Source organism: Setaria viridis, chromosome 2 (genome assembly GCF_005286985.2).
Source record: "Setaria viridis chromosome 2, Setaria_viridis_v4.0, whole genome shotgun sequence".
Classification (NCBI taxonomy): domain Eukaryota; kingdom Viridiplantae; phylum Streptophyta; class Magnoliopsida; order Poales; family Poaceae; genus Setaria; species Setaria viridis.
Genome location: NC_048264.2, coordinates 981,482 through 994,797, shown reverse-complemented (window position 1 = coordinate 994,797; position 13,316 = coordinate 981,482). Strand labels below are relative to the sequence as shown.

The following is a 13,316-nucleotide window of genomic DNA, read 5'->3' as shown; positions in this document are numbered from 1 at the left end:
TGTAACACTCGGCGAACTTGTCGCCGAGAGTTTTTTGGGTTTTGCCGAGTGCCCCTGGCACTCGGCATACCACCTGTGTCCCGTAGTGCAGGCCAGCAGTCACTAGTAGAGAACTGACTTTCGATCCTCCCCCTTTAGTCCCAGTTTAATGTAGACCCCAGACAAAAGTGGGTGCACGGAGTTTTACTCCCGGTTGGCATTTGCAACCGGAACTAAAAGTACCCATTTTGTCCCGGTTAAAAATCAACCACCCTTTAGTCCTGGGAGAAAAAATCCACCAGCCGTGGGGAACCATTTAGTCCCGGATGGTAAGACAAACCGGGACTAAAGGTCACCTTTTTAATCCCGGTTTGTAATACAAACCAGGACTAAATCCCACGACACCAACCGGGATAAAATATGGTATTTTATCCTGGTTTTAAACTCCAACCAGGATAAAAGGGTCCCAAGAAAAAACTAAAGTCCTCGCACACTTTTTATCCCTCAAAACCTTTTATCCCGGTTTGTATTACAAACCGGGATAAAAAAATGTCTTTTATCCCGGTTTGTAATAAAATGGTCCCCCATGAGTTAGTACGAAAGGATTAAAGCTCCTATATAATCAGATGTGGTGTGTAGGTGGGATGGTAAGGAGGCTACGCGCGAGGCTTGAGGTCGTGGGTTCGAATCCCACGGACCGCTTACGTGCATATTTCACGTGAAAATCGTGTGACTTGTGACTTGTCGTGTGCGGGGGCTCCCTGGACCCCCTTGGAATTTTTTTTTCTTTTTTGTCAAAAGCATTTATCCCGGTTGTTGTTACTAACCGGGATAAAGGGGGGTCTGTACCGCGCCTCGCATGGCAGCCCCTTTAGTCCTGGTTTATTTTACAAACCGGGATTAAATGTTGTTTTTAGTTCCGGTTAAGGCACCCGGGATAAAAGACACCCCCTTTTATCTCCATTGCTTTATCTCGGATTGGTTTTCGGGAGATTTACGCCCTACGATCCGGAACTATAAGTCAGTTTTCTACCAGTGAGTTGACACCACCGAGGCCCGTATCTAATCTTAGAGATCCAATCCGTTTTAGTATTTACAACTGAGGCTAAAACTGGTTCCGTACTTTGCATGTTACAATATTTAACATTCAAATGAGCGAAGTATCTTGGAAAGTGGTGAAGCATCAGTTCTTGGTGTAGTTTGCTGTTGCTTAACTGCACACATAAAACAGTTTAACATTCAAATGAGTGAAGGGCATCTTAGCATGGTAATTTCATGCATGCTTACTTGGCACTTTTGGCAACGTGCAAGACTTTTCTTGGTCATCGATTCCGGAGCCACTACTAGAGATATTTTCAGGATGCAATTTGTGCTGATGTTTCATCGTGCAAAGAAAACTTATTTTCCTTAAATACAAGAATGGCTAGACACAGTTTTTAATGCTTAGATCTTCGCGGATTCCCTTTGCCCCCCCTTTGTAAACGTCTTGTTTTGTTTTACTGCAACTGTTATGTTATTAATATGTATATCTAGTGCAGTAGGCCTCACATATGCTTGGCAGCGTAGATTCTGAAGAAAAAACCAAAGCTAGTATTTTGATAAGTATGTTGACCAAAACATATATACACCATTCACTGGGCCTTTGCACAGATCTAAACAATACAGCTAAACTTTTAAAGGCTAATGCTAGTTTGGCACAAGATTATTTAATGCATCAGGATGAATAGGCAGCAAAAAGAAAGAAAAATCCTTTTGTTGCACTTGTGCTACGAAAACAACCATGCTATCTGAAGTAAAAAAAAAACATTTGTTCTGGACTCTGTAGCTACACTGCAACGGTGCAGGGGTATTTGAGATTTTCAAAGCAACTGACACCATTTTCCCTGAGGCAAAATAAATTCAAGCAGACACCATCACATTATGGCACGTGAAATGCATTTGCATGCGAATAGTTTGAACTGCTATCTGACAAATCGGTGAAAACTAGATGGGCTGAAGAGAATTGAAGGCAGAGTACATTGCAACAGAATGCAGAGTCATGCTTCACATCCAAGTTCAGGGCAAGGGCACCTAGAGTTCATAGTACGGATGAATACCTGGAGGAGGCTGGTCATTGCGGGGCGCCGGCGACATTCGACAAGAAGAGCTGCTCGCCAGCCTGGATTATTTTCAAAGACCCGCCTGACAGACAAGCCAACACAAGCCACGCTGCGGCAGCTGCACTGACGAACCACCGATCATGATGCTCTGCTCACAAAATGGCATGCAGGGCAGAACTGCAAACGTAAAGGAAACAAATATCCAGGCTCTGATGCCCAGATTATGGGTCTTCTTATTATGTTATATTCCTGGAGTAGAACAATGACAAGCAACTCACTGTAACTATGAAAACATATGCATTATTCTCTTAATAGCTAATATAAACACTTTGGCTTTGCACATGACTGATACATTAAAGGTAGTAGGAGTGAAGGTTCAAAAATGTTGCAACATATAACATCTTTATGCTGAAGCTTGTGACACCCATTCAAAACATACAAACAAATTCTTAACAACAAACCAAACTAACAGAGAGTGATTCCATTTTCTATGCAATGTTTCCTCTTGGCAGCTCTATGTTTTAGCTCTCGGACCTCACAATTGATAAAATAGCTATAGTAGGGCGCTATTGGAGAAATCCATCCTAGCAATCCCGACGACACGGGATCGACTACGATGAGATGTTCAGCCCGGTTGTCAAACCGGCGACGATACAGACCGTTGTCAGCATCGCCACTTCCCGTGCCTGGTCGATTCACCAGCTGGGTGTGAAGAACGCCTTTCTTCACAGCCATCTTGAGGAGACAGTCTATTGCCAGCAGCCTCCAGGCTTTATCGACCCAGGCGCCTCGGGCCTGGTACCAGCAGTTCGCCTCTTTCCTACGACAGCTTGGTTTCGTCGCCTCGACCTCGGACACATCCCTCTTTGTTTACAAGGAGGGTATGAGCCTCACCTATTAACTGCTCTACATCGATGACCCAACCACAACCAACAGACTCCGAGTGCCTAGCTAAATCTATGAAGGTCTAAAATGCCCAAACCACCAGGCTCCTTTGGATGGCTCACTTTGGGCCATGCTAATAAACAGTGACCTACTTTCACCTCCTTCCAGCCTCACCACAAGAAATTACCACAGATCTTATCCACCACCTTTAGGCACCATGGAGAAAGCTCCAAGGCAGTGGCGAAATAGCTTAGAACTGAGGTGAGAACCGATTGCACATATGTAACATGACCAGCTCGATCCATCAACTCAGATTTCTGTCCTGGGTTAAGCTGTACCATGCACCACCTGAAAAATGAAGACCATGCAACCACCTGACAAAGAGAGACTATACTGTAACCTAGATAGCTCCTCCTCTCAGGCATGTTTGATCCACCAAACATCTTGAAAGTGTCGCAGTACCTGACGTCTCCTCCAGTGTTGGTTCCCCCTCAGGCCGATAAGCCTTTCAGGTTATATTTATCGACCAATGAGAAAGCTATCGGTTCGACGTTGGTCCAAGAATTCGAAGGAAAGAAAGGGTAATAGATTACATCAGCCGGAGACTTGTAGACGTCGAGACCAGGTATTCGCCGGTGGAAAGGTTATGCTTATGTCTATATTTTTCATGCACCAAGCTCAGGCATTACCTACTATCAGCGGAGTGCGTCGTCATTTGCAAGGACGATGTGGTTAAGTACATGTTGTCTCTGCCGATTTTGAAAGGAAGGATCGGCAAATGGATTCTGGCTCTCTCAGAATTTGACTTAAGGTATGAATCGGCCAAGGCAGTTAAAGGGCCAGTAATGGCTAATTTCGTCGCCCAACACTGCGGGCCAAAGGTTAATATCGTCCAGCCAGCCCCATGGACTCTATTCTTTGACGGATCTGTATGTGGGACTAGGTTAGGAATCGGCATCATTCTCATATCGCCTCGGGGGGCAAGTTATGAGTTCGCTCTGCTGATTGAGGCTACGGCCACTAACAATCAGGCTGACTACCGCATTGTGCTAAAAGGGGTCCAATTGTTGAGCGAAATAAAAGCCGACACAGTTGAAATATTTGGAGATTCAAAGCTCATCATTGATCAGCTAACTGGAGAGTGTGAGTGCAGAGACGACATCTTACGGACATATTATGAGAAGTGCCTCCAGTTACTGAAATAGTTAAGATCGTGAGGGTCGAACACGTCCCTAGAGATTACAATGCGGAAGCTAACAAGCTTGCTCAGCATGCCTTCGGTTATCGGCCGATCCACAGTGCCCTGGCTTTGGAGTTGGCGGTCGGTGACCGGAGGAAAGAGATCGCCGATTACCTCCAAGACCCATCCAGGAAGGTCGATCGGCAGATACAGTTCCAGGCAACCAAGTACGTGTTACTCGAAGATGACTTGTACTATCGGACGGTTGATGGAGTTCTGCTTAAATGCCTCAGCGTGGAAGAGGCAAAAAGTTTGATGGGAGAAATCCATGAAGGCGTGTGCAGAGCTCATCAATCGGCCTTCAAAATGAAGTGGATGATTCGGAACAACGGGTATTACTGGTCGACGATACTTGAGGATTGCTTCAAGTATTATAAGGGTTGTCAGGATTGTCAAAGGTTTGGCAACGTGCAAAGGGCCCCAGCATCGGCTATCAATCCAATAATAAAGCCGTGGTCGTTCAGGGGCTGGGGAATTGACCTCATCGGCTATGTTCAATATATAATATAATACTATACATCAAATCTATCTTGCTTTCGGCAGACAAATTTGACTCTAAAAAAAGCAAAAGCCCTTGATAAACAAATAAATCACATCCAAACATATATGGGGTTAAGGTATCGATTTACTTAAGAAGGTATCATACACTACTAGAGAACTGACTTTTGATCCCCTTTTAGTCCCGCTTTAATTTCGGCCCGAGACAAAAGTGGGTGCACAGAGTTTTACTCCCGATTGGTATTTACAACCGGAACTAAAAGACCCTCTTTTGTCCCAGTTAAAAATCAGCCACCCTTTAGTCTCGGGTGAAAAAATCCACCAGCCGTGGGGAACCATTTAGTCCCAGTTAGAAACACCAACCAGGACTAATTATCACCCTTTAATCCCGGTTGATGTTACCACCCGGGATTAAAGGGTGACCTTTAGTCCCGGTTGGTGGGGATAAAAGGATTCGAGGCCATTTTCCATCCACTCGTGGGGACCCTTTTTATCCCGGTTGTTGTTAATCCCGATTGGTGTTTAATCTCGATTGGTGTTACCAACCGGTATAAAAAGGGGGTCTTTAATCTCGATTGGTGTTTTCAACCGGGATAAAAGGATCCCCACGAGTTAACACAAAAGGATAGCATCCCCTATATAGTTAGATGTGGTGTGTAGGTGGGATGGTAAGGAAGCTACACGTGAGGCTTGAGGTCGTGGATTTGAATCCCACGGACCGCGCACGCGTATATTTCGCGTGAAAAATCGCGTGTGGGGAGCCTCCCGGGGACCCCCAAGATTTATTTTTTTTGCAATTTGTTTTGCAAAAGGGGGGCGGGAGGCAGCTCCTGGTGTGGCGACCGTTTTATACCTGTTGGTATTACCAACCGGGACTAAAAGGGGGTTTTATATCCTGGTTGAGGGACCCGGGACAAAAGACCCCTGCCTTTTATCTCGACTTATTAATCTCGAATGGTTTTTCGGGAGATATGCACCCTACCAAGCGGGACTAATAGTCAGTATCCTACCGGTGATAGTAAACGAGACATCTGGTTCGATTTCGTACCTCCCTTTTGCCTCTATAAAATTAACCTGCTTGCTTGGCCTCAGAACTCAAAGGAGCAAATAAAGCACGATCAACAACACATCTAGCAAGATCCAAGCAGAATAACAAGAGAGCTAGCTTCTTCTCCACTGCCCATACGTACTCCATACCACACACTCGATCCCAACCATGGCACATGTCAAGAAGCAGGGCACAGGTCTTGTTCTGCTCGCAGCTCTCCTCGTGGCCACACGGTCTCCTTATAATCTTGCAAAGCAGCAGGTAATTAATACTGTGTAGTTCATGCAGTTACTAATTCTTTTGTGTCCTGCGTGCACTGCTAATAATAACAGTGATTATTTGGTGACAGACTACTACCACGCAATCTTCCCGTGCTCGGGCGAGACGTGCAGCAACTACTGCCAGAAGAACAACTACAATAAGAACTTCCACACCTTCTGCACGCCGGGCCAGTACTACCCCGGATGTTGTGTAACGCCGGGCCGCGCGGTACAACAACATTTTCTCACAACATTTTCTACACTCGATCCCAACTACAAGAACATTTTGTCCATTTTGCTGTACTTGGCGTCTGCGCTACTTGGAATCGTGGTCTTCCAAGTTTCAGTCAGCCATGAAACGACATTGCTCCGTGCTCTCGTAGCGCATTTTAGGACAACTTTTGTGTCGCCTGAATGTTTTGGAGCGTTTATTGTGCACGAAACCTGAATGATTTCGAGCTGCAGCATCTGTTGCTCTGTTTTTTTCCCTTTCTACTCTCATTGAATCATATAACGACGTTGCAGCGTGCTCGCTTCTACGACGAATTTTGTATGATTTGGAGCGATGCCAGCCCAGCTCCGGCGTCCGCTGAACGAGCATGCCCTGCCACCACGACGCGGGCGGAGACGAAGGCGAGGTAGGCGCCAGGCCGCCGCTAGCCAAGCTCCGACGTGGGGAATGACGCCGCGCGCATCCGGCGGGGAGAACGACGGCGGTGCACGGGCCAGAACGGGAGCTAGCGGATCGAATCCATGGTGTTTTCTAATATGTTTGAGGGGAGGGGGTTTGTGCAAATAATAGAATCGCAATCAATAATCATAATCCAAATTGAGAAACTAAATGAAAATAATTAGATCGCGATCTGTAAATATTCGGATCTGTAAATATTTGGATCGCGATTATTATTAGTCGCAATCCAATCTAGTGGGCTTTCTGCAAAATGCCAGGACCAGAAACAGAGCAGCCGGCTGTGCCCCTGTTTTGCTGTCAACCAAGTTAATCTTCCACGGTTCCTCTTATCAGGTGGAGCAATTACAGAAGCTCAAATAGCATCCTTCCCTGCCAATTCTGCAGAAAGCATCATGGCAGTGGCACTCAAAAGCAATACATGAAACTACGCTGGGAACAGGAATATGGTAGTTGGCATGGACAGGAGCGTAGGTTGATCTGTCTGCAGCTTATCGGTTGCCCCAGTTCATCTCCATACCCCAGAACCATTATAGATACCTGATATATTGACATTTGGGCAGCAGTGTTTCAGAATGGACATGGGAGTATGGGACGCCGATTAAGGTATATTGATCTTCACAGTGGATAAGGAACATAGAAAGCCTCTGAGAACTGGTACCACAGAGGTTTCGAACATAGACATTGCCATGGCCAACACGAGTGGAGGTCAGTGGCACTAGATGATTTCGCCAGGGAGGAGCTGTGATTTTGCCAATAGTTGTAGTGAGGGGCAGCCAGCTTCAAGTCCAAGAGCACTGTGTACGGGCCGGAGAGGGAATAAGATTTTGTATTTGGTCTTGTCAACTTGTGTTTTATTTGGTGTGTTCAGCATTCAAGGAGAGAGTTGTTTTGCCAACATACAAAGCTAGTACAGAAAAGAAAAGAAGAGATGGGCGAAGCTCAACATAAGAGAAAAGCTTTTGGCCGAATGTGAATAATTGAACAGAGCTCTGTTGTACAGAGTCAGAACTCAGAAGAAGTCACTGACAAAGTTCTGTGTGTGTACATACATACATACATACAAACATACATGCATGCATGCATGCATGCATGTATGTGTGCCACCTAAATGTTTTTAGGATCTATCGTGTATGATACCTGAAATGATTTTGTGTAGGAGCATCTGTCTGCTCTGTTTTTTTTTCTTGAGTAAATCTAACAGTGAGGTCCGTAATTTTTTTTTCAAAGTTCCATCGGTCCACGAATTTAAAAAGCGGCCATCTAACAGTGATGGCGTGTCGCAACGCCAGGCTTGGATGGAAGACGAGGCGTGATGAAGACCTGGAGCAATCGCGTGGAGTGCTTCCCAAAAATTTTATTCGACCTCTCCCGATGCAGGATTACAAGAGCGAAAGGTTCAGGAGACCTGCTCTCCTATTCACCGGTGTACGCCGGCGCTCGGGATGAAGTTCACTACGGTGGTGGAGCAACAGTAAGAAGAGGTATAACCTAACTCGTATGGACCACCTTAGGATACCCTAACCTAGGGGCCTTCCCGTAAGTAGTCTATGGTGCATTTTTACCAAGAAGGGTGGTCCGTATTTATAGGGAGGAAAACCCCCAACATCCTCGTCTATTAGCAATATGGGACTAATAGATGGTGTACCCCTTTTACGCTATTGGGTCTTTGAGATTTATTTAGAATTATATATATATATATATATATATATATATATATATATATATATATATATATATATATATATGGGCCAAGCCCATGTATCTAGCCCATGTATCTAGCAGTATGATGATCCTTTTATTCAACGTGATTTGAGCTTGTTGCCTAGAAACATCTCACAGTCGTGGTCACACGAAATTTCAGGAGTGAAGGCAAGTATGCTAAAACTACTGTTGCTGACAATTGTACATACACATAAGTGCGTAAATATCAACCCAAATAAGGATAACCAGGAGGGACAGCTCTGCAGGCGAGCATCCTTCCCTGCCAATTTTTTTCAGAAAGCGACATGACAGCGGCACTCAAAAGCAATACCATGCTGTATCTGTATTTGAATGTTTCAAAGAAACGTTTGTATAAACTATGCTGCAAATAGCTAATGGACAGAAGGACAGATGGCTTGTACAAGGGCGTAGCTTGATCCGTCTACAGCTCATTGGCTGCCCGAATTTCTTTTCCCTTCCTCAGAATGGCAGTGCTTCAGAATGGAAGGTGGGGCGCAGTGACGATACATCTGCAAAGTTGAAAAAGTGCGACTGATTAGCTCTAGCTTATACATTGGAAATCACAAACAGGAAGAACATAAGTTCTTTTAGAAAACTTGAATGCCGGATTTAGATAAACAAATGCGGTGGTCCTCAACTTACTATGTAAATCTGTGCGAGCTTGGCCTTGTTCTCTTCTGACTCGCACCACTGCTGCAGTTCCCAGTTCCCAACAATAACTAAGTGCGTGAGGTTGTTGAGCAGCTGTATACGTGCAGGCAAAGACTTGATGCCCGTACAGAACTTGATGACGAGCTTTTTAAGAGAGGAGATGTCGCTCAGCCATTCCGGCAGTGCTGATATGCTGTCACAAAAACTCAACTCGAGCAACTGAAGGGAGGAGAGTTGCTGTATGCCCTCCGGCAAACTCTTCAGGTTTCGACAAAAGGAGAATTCCAACTCCTGGAGGGCAGGGAAGTGGTGAAACAGCCCGGAACTTTGGTGCTGGCTTGTCGTGCTGATAGCCAGGCTGGTGGTGGTTGGAGTAGAGTTGCAGCGATGGCTGCTGGTTTGTAGCTCCTCCAATGAAGATATAACTTGGTCCCTTTTTGATATTATGAACTCACGACATTTGGATGGGCATGATTTCAACCTCAACTTTGGACAATAAGATACCTTGAGTACATCTAGCATAGGGAACATGAAGTCCTCCACACCATCTTCACAAGGGCATGTGGTATTCCACTCCTCCAAACCATCCATAGAAAACAATGTGAACTTTGCCAATCGGGGAATGCTCCTTTTCCACCGCAGATACCCCCGTCAATATTTGAAACCTTGTCTATACCACATAGATGCAGGCTCTGTAGGTACGGCAACTGTCCAAGTGGTGGTAGGTTGCTACATGTACCCAGATACTTCAATTCAATAGATGTAAGATTAGGGAGATGACGAGAAATGGCCATGAGCCAGCCAAGAAAGCTCGGACTGCTATAACCTTCTAGACTCAAGACCTTCAGGCTCATTGGTGGCACTAGTTGTCCCAACAAATCCTCATCTTCCAGATGTCAGTCAGCATTGGATTTCCAAGTCCAAACCAGTTTCAAGTTCAAAAGATTCTGTTTGGTCAACAGGTTAAGTCTCCGTGCTTCCTCCAGAAGTCGTACGTTTTCAAGAGAAACTATATGTAACTCATCGACGATATTTTCACCCTCGAGCACATGCAGATTGCTATGAGCACTGACGTCATCACCACGAACCTTAAAGAGTGGTAATGTTAGTGAATAGTGCAATAGGGAAGTGGCCTGATCCATCAATTCATTTGGGCACCCGTCCAGCAGTACAGACTTGAGCCCAGTTGCACAACCTATACTCTCTGGGAGGGACTCAGAGCTTCCAGCAATCCTTGAGATTCAGTGTATGCAGCCTTTTGAGATTACCAATACTTTTTGGTAGATACTCAAAATTATTCGGCGATAGGTCCAGATGCTCCAGATTGGTAAGGATACCGATGAAATTAAGATTGTTACAGCTACCCAAATTAAGATCATGACGGAACCAGCCCAATTTCAAAACCTTAAGATTGGTGAAGCTTCTCATAGTTACAGCCATTCTTCTTTTTTCCTCCTCAGATACTTCAGATGCGTAAGGGTACATCAGGTTTGACATATCCAGATATTGTAATGCGGTGAGACCATGCAGAGCTGCCCCTAAGCCTTTCTCAATATAGCAGTGACTCAAATCTAGATGCAATAAATTGCAGAGCCTCTTGAATGACTTTGGAACTTTCGTGACACCACACCATGACATGTTTAAATACTGTAGATTGACCAGACTGCCTATAGCTTCTGGTAGCCGTGTGATACAATGACAAGATGATAAGTTCAAATACTGGAGATGCATGAGGCCACACGAAGATTCTTTTTTTTTTCGTTGATAGAGTAGGTTTTTACAATAGTGTTTCATATTGTGATATGTTTACATGATTACTCTCTAGATAGAAATGTCGCTAAAGCTTTTGCCCCTGCTAAGATCCATGTGCCTGCTTCCTCCTTGACTTTGGCGAGCAGAGAGGTTGTTGCCATCTCTTGATGGTTGAAGATTCGCCTATTTCGCTCCTTCCAGATCTCCCATATTAGCAGCAGCGTCATAGACCATGTGCCCTTTCTAGGCGCTTCGGTCCTTGTAGTCATATTCATCCACCATTGTAGAGCGGTTTCGGTTGGGGGCCATTCCGAGGGTTGTATGCTTGGTTGAGATGTCCAGATGGCCACGAGGCTCCATATTCGTTTGGTGTATCTACATTGGGCCACTAGATGATGCGTTGTTTCTTGTTGTATACGGCATAAGGGGCATATAGGGGAGTGAGGCCATCCTCGTCGCGCAAGTCGATCAGCCGTCCATACACGGTTTTGGAGAATGAGCCATGCGAAGAACTTGCATTTTGGTGGCGCCCAGCAGTGCCATATTGTTTTGTAGTGTGGCGCAGAAGTAGATCCCAGGAACTGCGCTTTGTATGCCGATGCCGCTGAGTATTTTCCGTTAGATGTGAATTTCCATTGAATTGTGTCTTCCTGTTGCGTTTGCATTTGTGGCCTCATTAGAGCTGCTAGACGCCATAGTGTTACAAATTCTTGGAGGTGTTGTATTGTCAGTCCTTCATGGAGGTTTATGTCCATCACCCAACTATTGTTGTATAAAGCTTCTGCTAGTTTTTTATGCTTTCCCCTGGATAGCATATATAGGTTTGGCGCAATGTCCTTTGGTCTAGTTCCTTGTCCCCAGGCGGAATGCCAGAAGCTCGTTTTGCGTCCATTACCCACTGAGATCGTTGTGCAAGCCGCGAATAATCGTTGATCGGATTCATCGCATGGTATCTCCGTTCCAATCCATGTTTTCTGCGGGGATTCCCATTCGTGCCATATCCAGCGTAGCCTCAAAGCTCTAGCGAATTTGTGTAGGTTTAGTACGCCTAATCCTCCATTTTCTTTAGGTAAGCAGGTTTTAAAGGCCACACGAAGATTCAGGTATCGCTTTGACATTGGACCATTTAGATAACTCAAGATGCTATAAATTTGTGAGATTGTCAAGTGAGTCTGGCAGTTCTCTTATCCAAGAACAACCTGACATGTCAAGATGCTGTAAATTTGTGAGATTGCCAAGTGAGGCTGGCAGTTCTCTTATCCCGGAACAACCTGCCATGTCAAGATGCATCATACATTTTAAGTCACCAAATGATCCTGGTAGTTTTGATATGCCAGAACAACCTGACAAACCCAGATATTTCAGACACAAAAGCTTGCCCATTGATTCTGGTAGTGCGGAAATGTGAGAAGATCCATTCAGGTTCAGGTACTGCAGTTTTGATAGCTCGGTCATAAACTCTGGGAGAACTTCATTTTGCATTTGTGGAGCAGTAAGGTACTTCAACTGCTTCAGTTGCCCAATAGAGGCTGGCAACAGTGTACCAGAGCATCCACTAAAATCCAAAATACCCAACCACTTTGCAAACGAAAATGCCCCACAAGAGAGATCCAGCTTGCCGTTATCTGAGAAATGAAGTGCCCTTACCTTTGAGGGTAAAACATTGGATAACCTTGTTGCGTGGTCATATTTGGTAACTGATGCATAGCGACAATATTTTTGGCTATCTGCTTTATGATTCTTCGATGCAACATTAGAAACAATTAACTCATCACCCATGCTTAATGTTGCCAGATCATTCATCAGGTCGTGCATAGTGTACCGCTCCATATGATCTCCCGAAGTCTGAAATGATAAGTTAACCATACTCCATTAAAATGTCAACTAATAATTTCTTCATTTTGTAATAAAATTTAAATTGTAAGTTTACATGTGTATAAACTGTGAGGATACCTGGTTTACTTATTAGTAAATATGTATTGTATATCATATCTTCACCAAAGAAATATAACTTATTAAAAGAGTAAAACATACTATCTATCCTCAAAATTGTAATGTTATGTCATCCCAGTCCCGAACTAGCAAAATGATCAATAAGATCCCCCCAAAAAATTGCTAATTGTACCATATGAGTCACAAATCATCTAACATAAGTTAAACTACCTGCATGGCATCCTATTTATACTATGCTATAACAAGGACCTGACATGTGGGGACCACGTATTGGGCCCATATATCCTCTCTCTCACCCGCTCTATCCTCCCCTCCCTTTCATCCCCTCCTCCTCCGGCCCATCTCATGCTTGGCATGTTACCAATGCCGTATGGGTTGCTCTCATATTCGGTCACCATGCAAGCGTCCAGTTCCAAGTCTCGGTGCCATTTGTGGCTGTGACAACCAGTTACTAGTTGGGAGGCGAGCTCCTACACAGCCGGTCACCAGCTTGCCTCTAGCTGCAGCCTCTGCTGTCAACACTACTGAGGTACCCGTC

At 44.8% G+C, this 13,316-nt stretch overlaps 1 pseudogene; it reads right to left on the bottom strand.

Moving 5' to 3' along the window:
• Positions 1-8,850: 8,850 nt before the first annotated feature.
• Positions 8,851-12,640, bottom strand: LOC117842616 (uncharacterized; annotated as a pseudogene).
• Between the last annotated feature and the right edge of the window lie 676 nt (positions 12,641-13,316).